We start from the raw sequence: 9,437 nt of genomic DNA on the forward strand, positions 1-9,437 counted from the left end.
CTGGGCACCACAGTTCAAGAAGGACACTGACAAACTGGAACGTGTCCAGAGGAGGGCAACCAAAATGGTCAAAGGCCTGGAAACGATGCCTTATGAGGAACGACTAAGGGAGCTGGGCATGTTTAGCCTGGAGAAGAGGAGGTTAAGGGGTGATATGATAGTCACGTTCAAATATATAAAAGGATGTCACATAGAGGAGGGAGAAAGGTCGTTTTCTGCTGCTCCAGAGAAGCGGACACGGAGCAATGGATCCAAACTACAAGAAAGAAGATTCCACCTAAACATTAGGAAGAACTTCCTGACAGTAAGAGCTGTTTGACAGTGGAATTTGCTGCCAAGGAGTGTGGTGGAGTCTCCTTCTTTGGAGGTCTTTAAGCAGAGGCTTGACAACCATGTCAGGAGTGCTCTGATGGTGTTTCCTGCTTGGCAGGGGGTTGGACTCGATGGCCCTTGTGGTCTCTTCCAACTCTATGATTCTATGACCCTTGGGGGTCCCTTCCAACTGTCCAATTCTATGATTCTATGGCAACTTTTTCTCAGGCGAGAGCAGCTCATTTAAAACCCAGCCGGGAATCTGAGTAGAGTCTCCTTTCCAACTTTGCAGTTGTTGTTGTTGATAATAATAATAATGAAATATACTTGGAGTCGAGAGTGGATTTCATGCTCTTTATTTAGCTCAGTGGTGAGGAGGAATGGAAGTTCCCCTGAAATGTCTGCTTTATATACATTATTTACACAATGGGCCACATGTGATTGGCTAATTCCGGGATTCACCTGTAGGCCAATCAGGTTGCGGATTCACTTCCACCTTGAGCTGGATTGGCTGGCTCCTGCGGACCAATCAGACTGCTGCATTGTTCTAGGACCAATCAGACTGCTGCATTGTGAATCCTATTGTTCTAGGACCAATCAGACTGCTGCATTCTGGATCCTATTCGACTCAATACACGTGTCAGGGGTTCAGGAGCAGAGTCACAGGAGAGGGAGGAAGTGGAGAGCGAGGGGGAGGAGTCCGAAGGAAATGTCAGCGAAGACAGCAGTCCGAGGTCTCTGAGTCTCTCCAGTGACTCGGAAGATTCACAGAAAGGGGCCCCCATAGTCAGGGCAAGGGGAGTGCCCAGGGGAGCACCTCGGGAAGAAGGGGCCAGAGGGGACTCAGAGAGTAGCAGCTGGAAATCCGGACCAGCGTCCCCCCCAGAGCGCAGTAGGGGGGAGGAGTCCCAGGCATCGGGATCAGGGGGCGCGCGGGCAGCGGGAGAACGTGAGGCAGGAGGGACCACACCCTCGTCAGGGAGCGAGGAAACGGTCATCAGGAAAGTTAAATGCGCGCGCGCGCCAAGTTCAAATGTACAGGAGGGCGGCAAGGTGGGCAGCCCGGGTAGGGAGCCAGGTCCTAAAGCCCGCCGAAGAGAGGGGGAGGAGTCAGAGGGGTCAACGTCTGCCTCAGAAGAGTCCAGGAGGGAGGAGACCCCGGGGGGTAGTAGGACCCAGAGGAAGAGAGAGAGAAGGAAGAGGTGGAGTAAGATTAGAGTCTTAAACTGGTGCGCAGGGGGCAGAGACTCAGACGGAGCTTCGCCGGTCTAGAGTCCAGATGTAGGGCTGGGACGCTGAGGCTTTGAAATGGAATCTATTCTTCAATAAAGACTTTGATACTTTACTACCGGCTAGCGTTGGTCCTTGGTGAGCTGGGACCAGGAGCCAGCTCTGACAGTAAGCTCCGTCTCTTCAAATTTTGGCACCAAGAACCTCGCCACGTGAGTCGACGCAGCGAGGGAAGAAGAGGGGTGCCTCCAGAGCTCACAAAACTCAGGCAAGATGACTACGGAAGAGCAACTAACAGCCCTGCAAGAAGCTGTGACACAACTCAGCACGGAGGTACTTGCATCCAGGAAAAGAGAGGAGGAAATGGTTAACGCCTGCCGGGATCTCCAAGTCAGGTTGGACGTGCTTTCTAAACAAGGGCCACCGGGACCCAAAGCAGAGGGCATTGGCTTGGGGAGAAGGGGAGGCAGCCTTGTATCTCATTTTGACGGGAGTCTACAGCAGTACCCCAACTTCAGAGCAGACCTGCTGTTTGCGCTGGATCTGCTTGACAAAGACTTTAGAGATGAAAGAGAGAAAGTGGGATTTATCTTGTCCCATTTGCATGGGGAGGCCAAAACGTGGCTGAGGAATTTATGGAGAGATAATGATCCGGCGCTCCAGGATGCGAAGGCTTTCATTAAAGCAATGGACTCGTGTTTTTTATCAAAGATAGACATCGACATTGCCCGGAGGGACATACATGGACTTAAACAGGGCAAAGCCAGCGTGAGGCAGTACCATGCACGCTTTTTCGGACTAGTTCATGCACTGGGATGGCAAAAAGATTCTGAGCCAGTGAGAGACCTCTTTTGGGAGGGCTTGAATGCAGATGTAAAAGCGGAGATTGGAAGGGGGGAGAGGCCAAGGAGCACCCAGCAAGTAGTCCAGAGGGCTCTGGAAATCGGGGTGCATCTGGAGGAACGTCCTTGGAACAGGGAAGAAGGGCGTTGGGGAAGGGCACCAGCCAGAGCACCTCCCTTCTCTCCCAGAGAAGCAGCGCGTGCGCACTCCACACCCTCGCAGGGAGGGGGAGAAGAACCGATGGAGATCGGAGGTGCCAGGGCTCAGTCAGCTACCAGAGCCCTAACACTGGGAGCAGCCAAAACGAAGCCTCCTAGAGGGAACAGGAAGTGCTACATCTGCGACAGTGCTCAACACATGGCGAAAGAGTGTCCCCAGAGGCTCCACAAGCACACTGCAGCCTCGGCAACAGTCACAGACGCAGCTCAATTGAAAACACAGCAACAGTTAAACGACGGAGTCTGGCTGGAGGAAGAGGCACTGGGGTCCAGCCAGACAAGTCAATGAAGCAATCCCCAGCACTTTTGCAACCCACAGACCCCCTCCCACCCAAACCAGTGGTGCAGCTTACAGCGTCTCTCCAACTGCCCAATGGACGCACTCTGGAGGTGCCGATCACCATTGACTCCGGCAGTAACGCTGACTTTATAGGACTGGAATTCATTCAGCAGCACAATATACCACTGCTACCAGCCACGCTGCCCCTGAACGTTGTCACGGTGGATGGCAGAGACTTGTTAGGGGGGCAGGTGGTGCAACAAACGCAACCAATGGTGATGCGGATTGGAAATCACCAAGAAGTTATCAGCTTCAATGTCACCCACCTGTCGGACACGCCTGTCGTCTTGGGCATGAGTTGGCTGCACAGGCACAGCCCAGCATTGGCGTGGTACCAGCGCCAACTGACCTTCGGCTCCTCCTATTGCGCGGAACATTGCATCCTTCCTAGCCCGGAAGAAGGAGGGGACGACCCGCAGCTACAATTAGGCACGCTGCAAGCAGTGCCGCGCAAGTACGCAGCGTTTTTGGAGGTTTTCTGCGAGAAGGAAGCGGACAAGCTGCCTCCCCACAGGCCCTATGACTGCAAGATTGACCTCCTGCCAGGAGCGACGCTGCCAGCCGGGAAACTGTATTCCATGTCTGAGGACGAGCTGCAGGAGCTCAAGGAGTTCATAGACCTCAACTTGAAGCGCGGTTTCATCCGGGAGTCGAAGGCAGCGGGGGGCAGTCCTGTATTCTTTGTGAAGAAAAAGGACACGCCCCAAAAGAGGCTTGTAGTTGATTTCAGGCTCTTAAATGCCAAGACCAAGCCCACGGCCTTTCCCATGCCCAAAATAGATGACCTGCTTGCAACGGTGAGGAAAGGACGCGTTTTTACAAAATTGGATCTGCGAGGGGCGTACAACCTGATTCGCATACGGGAAGGAGACGAGTGGAAGACTGCCATGTTCACGCCCCTGGGCACATATGAATACAGAGTTATGCCCTTCAGTTTACAAAATGGCGCTCACTGTTTTCAAGCCTTCATGCATCACGTCCTGGCGGGTCTCCTCTACAAGAAATGCGTCTGCTTCTTGGACGACATCCTGATATTCTCAGAATCTGAGGAGACCCACGAAGGTGACGTCAAGGAAGTTCTGCAGAGACTGCAGGAGCATCGGCTGTATGCCAAGCTGGAGAAGTGCCAGTTCGACAGGAAGGAGGTGGATTTCCTGGGCTACAAGCTGTCGGACAAGGGGCTTGCCATGGACAGCGCCAAGGTTCGCGCAGTGTTGGACTGGAAGAGCCCGCGCAATCGGAAGGAGGTCCAGCGGTTTGTGGGGTTCGCCAACTTTTACCGCAAGTTCATCAAGGGGTTCGCGATGCAGACGGCGGCCATTACCGACACGCTCAGCTCCAAGAAGAAGAAGTTCATCTGGACGGAGCAAGCGGAGCAGTCCTTCCAGAACCTTAAGCGCCTCTTCTCGTCCGAAGGGCAGCTACTGCATGTGAATCCCAGCAAACCGATGAGGGTTGAAACAGACGCCTCAGACAGAGCCGTGGGCGCCGTACTGTTGCAGAAGGACCCGCATGGGGACTGGAGACCTTGTGCCTTCTACTCTAGGAAGCTCAGCAAGTCGGAGCAGAACTACACCATCTGGGACAGGGAGTTGCTGGCCATTCATGCAGCATTCAAGGCGTGGCGGCACTTCCTCGTCGGGGCCAAACACACAGTGCAGGTTCGCACAGATCATAAGAACCTGGAGTACTGGCGCACGGCAAGGTTCCTGAACCAGCGGCACATCAGATGGGCGGAATTCTTTGCGGATTTCGACTTCAGGATAGAATACATCCCAGGCGACAACAACATCATGGCGGATGCACTGTCCAGAAAGCCGCAATACCTCGAAGAGGTGGCACCAGCAGCGGCCAAGCACATTTTCGCTCCGAAAGCGTGGGCGTGCGCTTCAGCAACCGTGGACCTGGAGGCGGTCCGTCGAGCACTGCAGGAGGACCCCTTCGCACAAGCCAAGATGGAGGAGGTGCACAAGGGCACGGTGAAGGACGACGAGTTCCAAGTACGGGACGGATTGCTCATCCGCAGAGGAGCACTCTATGTACCGGGAGACGACCTCCATGCGAAAGTACTGCAGCAGTTGCACGACGCACCCACCGCCGGGCACTTTGGCAAGGAGAAGACGGCAGAACTAGTTGCCAGAGATTTTTGGTGGCCCAAGATGCGGGGGGAAGTCGCGGAGTACGTCTCGAGGTGCGACACCTGCCAAAGGGCCAAGTCAGTGCACAAACCTCCGGCGGGACTGCTCGAACCGATGCAGACCCCGAGCGAACCGTGGGAGAGGGTGGCCCTGGACTTTGTCACGGATTTACCCAGCTCAAGGGGTAAAACGGCAGTGCTAGTGGTGGTGGACATGTTCACTAAAATGGCCCACTTCATTCCATGCGCGAAGGTGGCCACGGCAGAACAGACCGCCAAACTGTTCATAGACCACGTCTTCAGGGTGCACGGTCTGCCACGGTCGATCTTGTCCGACAGGGGGCGCCAGTTCATTTCGAACTTCTGGCAGAAGCTGATGGGTTTCCTGAACGTCAAGATCAACCTAGCGTCGGCGAGACACCCGCAGACCAACGGCCAAGCGGAGCGCGTCAACGCCATCATGCAGCAGTACCTGAGATGCTATGCAAATCAGCAGCCGACAACCTGGGTGGACTACCTGCCGCTCGCTGAGTTCGCCTACAACAACACGAAGCACGTGTCAACGGGGGTGACACCGTTCTTCGCCAACAACGGGAGGCATCCCAGAACCTTCCCGGGATTAGAGAGACTGGGGGAGGGAGAGCCACAGGCAGCGGAAGTCTTGGCGGCAGAATTGCAGGAGGTTCACGAACAGCTTAGGAGGCAGTTAGAGCTTGCAAAGCACGCATACAAACTGCAGGCTTACAAGCACAGAAGGGTTGGGGAGGACATAAAGGTGGGAGACTGGGTGTGGTTAGCGGCACACGCAGTGCCGACCAGATCACTAGCTAAGAAGAAACTCGGACATAAGCAGCTAGGACCTTACCAAGTTGAAGCACGGATCAATCCGGTGGCTTTCCAGTTGACACTTCCGGAGGGATCCAGAATGCACCCAGTATTCCATAGGTCGGTGCTCACGCCCTACAAAGCACCTCACCGATTTCAGGCGCAGGACACGGCACCAGACCCATATGGGGAGACCCCCCCAAGGAGGGAGTCGCCAGGAAGGGAACTCATCAACCAGGTCACAGAGATTTTAGACTCGAGATGGGGGGAAGAGGGAGTAGAATACTTTCTCGCCAGTGAAGGTACCCCGGCCAGCGCCAACCGTTGGGTGCCGGACTATGCCCTGAACGAGCCTCTTCTCAAGGAGGAGTTTCATGCCTTGTTCCCACACAGGCCCATGCCAGCCGAGTATTTCGACGACTGGCTTTTCACACCCACGCTTTCAACCAGCACCTTCCAGGGGTTCACCTCGGACGAGGAACCAGCAACGGAAACACGTTCCCCGGAGGGCTCGCCCTCGGGGTTTGCCTCAGACCGCTTGTTTTGGTGGGACGATCGAGGAGAGGAGCGGTGGAGCAGGAGGTGGCTGAGGGGTCCTTGGCAGGCAACGGACCCAGAGGAGACCGAGGGTGAGATGGACATGGACAGGCTAGGGGAGGACGTTGGGTTCGAGCATGGCGGCACGGAGATGGAAGCAGAGGAGATCGAGGTCGGCGAAGACAAGGAGGACGAGCCGGACTTATCCGGATGGATGCACGCCACGGGGGACGAACTGTATCCGCCATTCACCCCCACAACGACGGAGCACCCAGCACCCCCGCCGGAGGAGGGGGAGGGGGGAACGGGGGGCTTCGAGGGGGGGATGGATGTCAGGGGTTCAGGAGCAGAGTCACAGGAGAGGGAGGAAGTGGAGAGCGAGGGGGAGGAGTCCGAAGGAAATGTCAGCGAAGACAGCAGTCCGAGGTCTCTGAGTCTCTCCAGTGACTCGGAAGATTCACAGAAAGGGGCCCCCATAGTCAGGGCAAGGGGAGTGCCCAGGGGAGCACCTCGGGAAGAAGGGGCCAGAGGGGACTCAGAGAGTAGCAGCTGGAAATCCGGACCAGCGTCCCCCCCAGAGCGCAGTAGGGGGGAGGAGTCCCAGGCATCGGGATCAGGGGGCGCGCGGGCAGCGGGAGAACGTGAGGCAGGAGGGACCACACCCTCGTCAGGGAGCGAGGAAACGGTCATCAGGAAAGTTAAACGCGCGCGCGCGCCAAGTTCAAATGTACAGGAGGGCGGCAAGGTGGGCAGCCCGGGTAGGGAGCCAGGTCCTAAAGCCCGCCGAAGAGAGGGGGAGGAGTCAGAGGGGTCAACGTCTGCCTCAGAAGAGTCCAGGAGGGAGGAGACCCCGGGGGGTAGTAGGACCCAGAGGAAGAGAGAGAGAAGGAAGAGGTGGAGTAAGATTAGAGTCTTAAACTGGTGCGCAGGGGGCGGAGACTCAGACGGAGCTTCGCCGGTCTAGAGTCCAGATGTAGGGCTGGGACGCTGAGGCTTTGAAATGGAATCTATTCTTCAATAAAGACTTTGATACTTTACTACCGGCTAGCGTTGGTCCTTGGTGAGCTGGGACCCGGAGCCAGCCCTGACAACACGGAATCATAGAATAGAATCATAGAATGATACAGTTGGAAGAGACCACAAGCGCCATCGAGTCCAACCCCCTGCCAAGCAGGAAACACCATCAGAGCACTCCTGACATATGGTTGTCAAGCCTCTGCTTAAAGACCTCCAAAGAAGGAGACTCCACCACACTCCTTGGCAGCAAATTCCACTGTCGAGCAGCTCTTACTGTCAGGAAGTTCTTCCTAACGTTGAGGTGGAATCTTCTTTCTTGTAGTTTGGATCCATTGCTCTGTGTCCGCTTCTCTGGAGCAGCAGAAAACAACCTTTCTCCCTCCTCTATGGTGACATCCTTTTATATATTTGAACATGGCTATCATATCACCCCTTAACCGCCTCTTCTCCAGGCTAAACATGCCCAGCTCCCTTAGCCGTTCCTCATAAGGCATCGTTTCCAGGCCTTTGACCATTTTGGTTGCCCTCCTCTGGACACGTTCCAGTTTGTCAGTGTCCTTCTTGAACTGTGGTGCCCAGAACTGGACACAGTACTCCAGGTGAGGTCTGACCAGAGCAGAATACAGTGGCACTATTACTTCCCTTGATCTAGATGCTATACTCCGATTGATGCAGCCCAGAATTGCATTGGCTTTTTTAGCTGCCGCATCACACTGTGGGCTCATGTCAAGTTTGTGGTCAACCAAGACTCCTAGATCCTTTTCACATGTACTGCTCTCAAGCCAGGTGTCACCCATCTTGAATTTGTGCCTCTCATTTTTTTTGCCCAAGTGCAATACTTTACATTTCTCCCTGTTAAAATTCATCTTGTTTGTTTTTGCCCAGTTCTCTAATCTGTCAAGGTCATAACAAATAATAATGATAATATAAATAGTAATAGTAACAATTTATTTATAGCCCACCTTTTTCCCCTTAGAAGGACTCAAGGTGGCTTATACGTAAAATAAGAACAGCTAAAAACATGGGGGGGGGGGGGAACCACGACAATAAAAACATTAAAAATGCAAGAAGGGCCCTTACACTCGCTGGAAGCTCGGCTCTGCCCTCACCGGTCCTGGAAGGAGCCTTTAAAAAAGTCTGATGCGCCCAGAGACTTTGCGCCCGTTCATTAGGGGAGATAGGAAGCCCAGAGCACTTGTTCTTTAGACTTCCCTTTTATGAAGAGGCACGTAGTGAGACCATTGATCCCCTGCTGGTGAGGCTCGCTCACCTCCCGGAAAAGCAAAAATTTGACCTTCTCCTGTTAGGCAAAGATCAGAAGATGACCTGGATGGTCGCCAGATTCTGTGTACAGACCATCCCTCAACTCAAACTAGTTCGTGAAGAAAATCCCCAAACTCGGTTCCATGGGTGACTCTGATACTCTGCAGTAGTTTATTGTTGTACGTTGTTTTTAAATTTATTGTTGTACATTGTTTTAATTGTTTGTTTTCCTTCTGTGACTGTACTCCCAAGTGTGTTTTATAAGCTGGTCTCCGACCATAATAAATTAACTATCTATCATTAAATATGAATAGAATTTAAAAACGCTATATATAGAGAGACAGAGAGAGGCAGAGCCTAGTCATAATTATTATTTCTTCTTCTTCTTCTTCTTCTTCTTCTTCTTCTTCTTCTTCTTCTTCTTCTTCTTCTTCTTCTTCTTATATCCCACCTTTCCCCCTCCCTCATTTAGCCCCTACAACAACCCTGTGAGGTAGGTTAGGCTGCTCGAAGTGTAGCCTTATGAGGCTTTGCCCTCGGGTGGGAAAAATATTGCGCCTGGGAAAGGGAAGTGGGAGTCAACAGACGCTCAAGGAATAGTTTCAGAGAAAAAGGTTTTATTTCTACCATCCATGAACTGGTAGAAGGAGCAAGTGTGATAGTCCACAAAAGCATGCACGAGTTCACAATCATGTGCACAAACATATATACCCCT

Source organism: Podarcis tiliguerta (assembly GCF_965153285.1).
Source record: "Podarcis tiliguerta genome assembly, chromosome: 3".
NCBI classification, from domain to species: domain Eukaryota; kingdom Metazoa; phylum Chordata; class Lepidosauria; order Squamata; family Lacertidae; genus Podarcis; species Podarcis tiliguerta.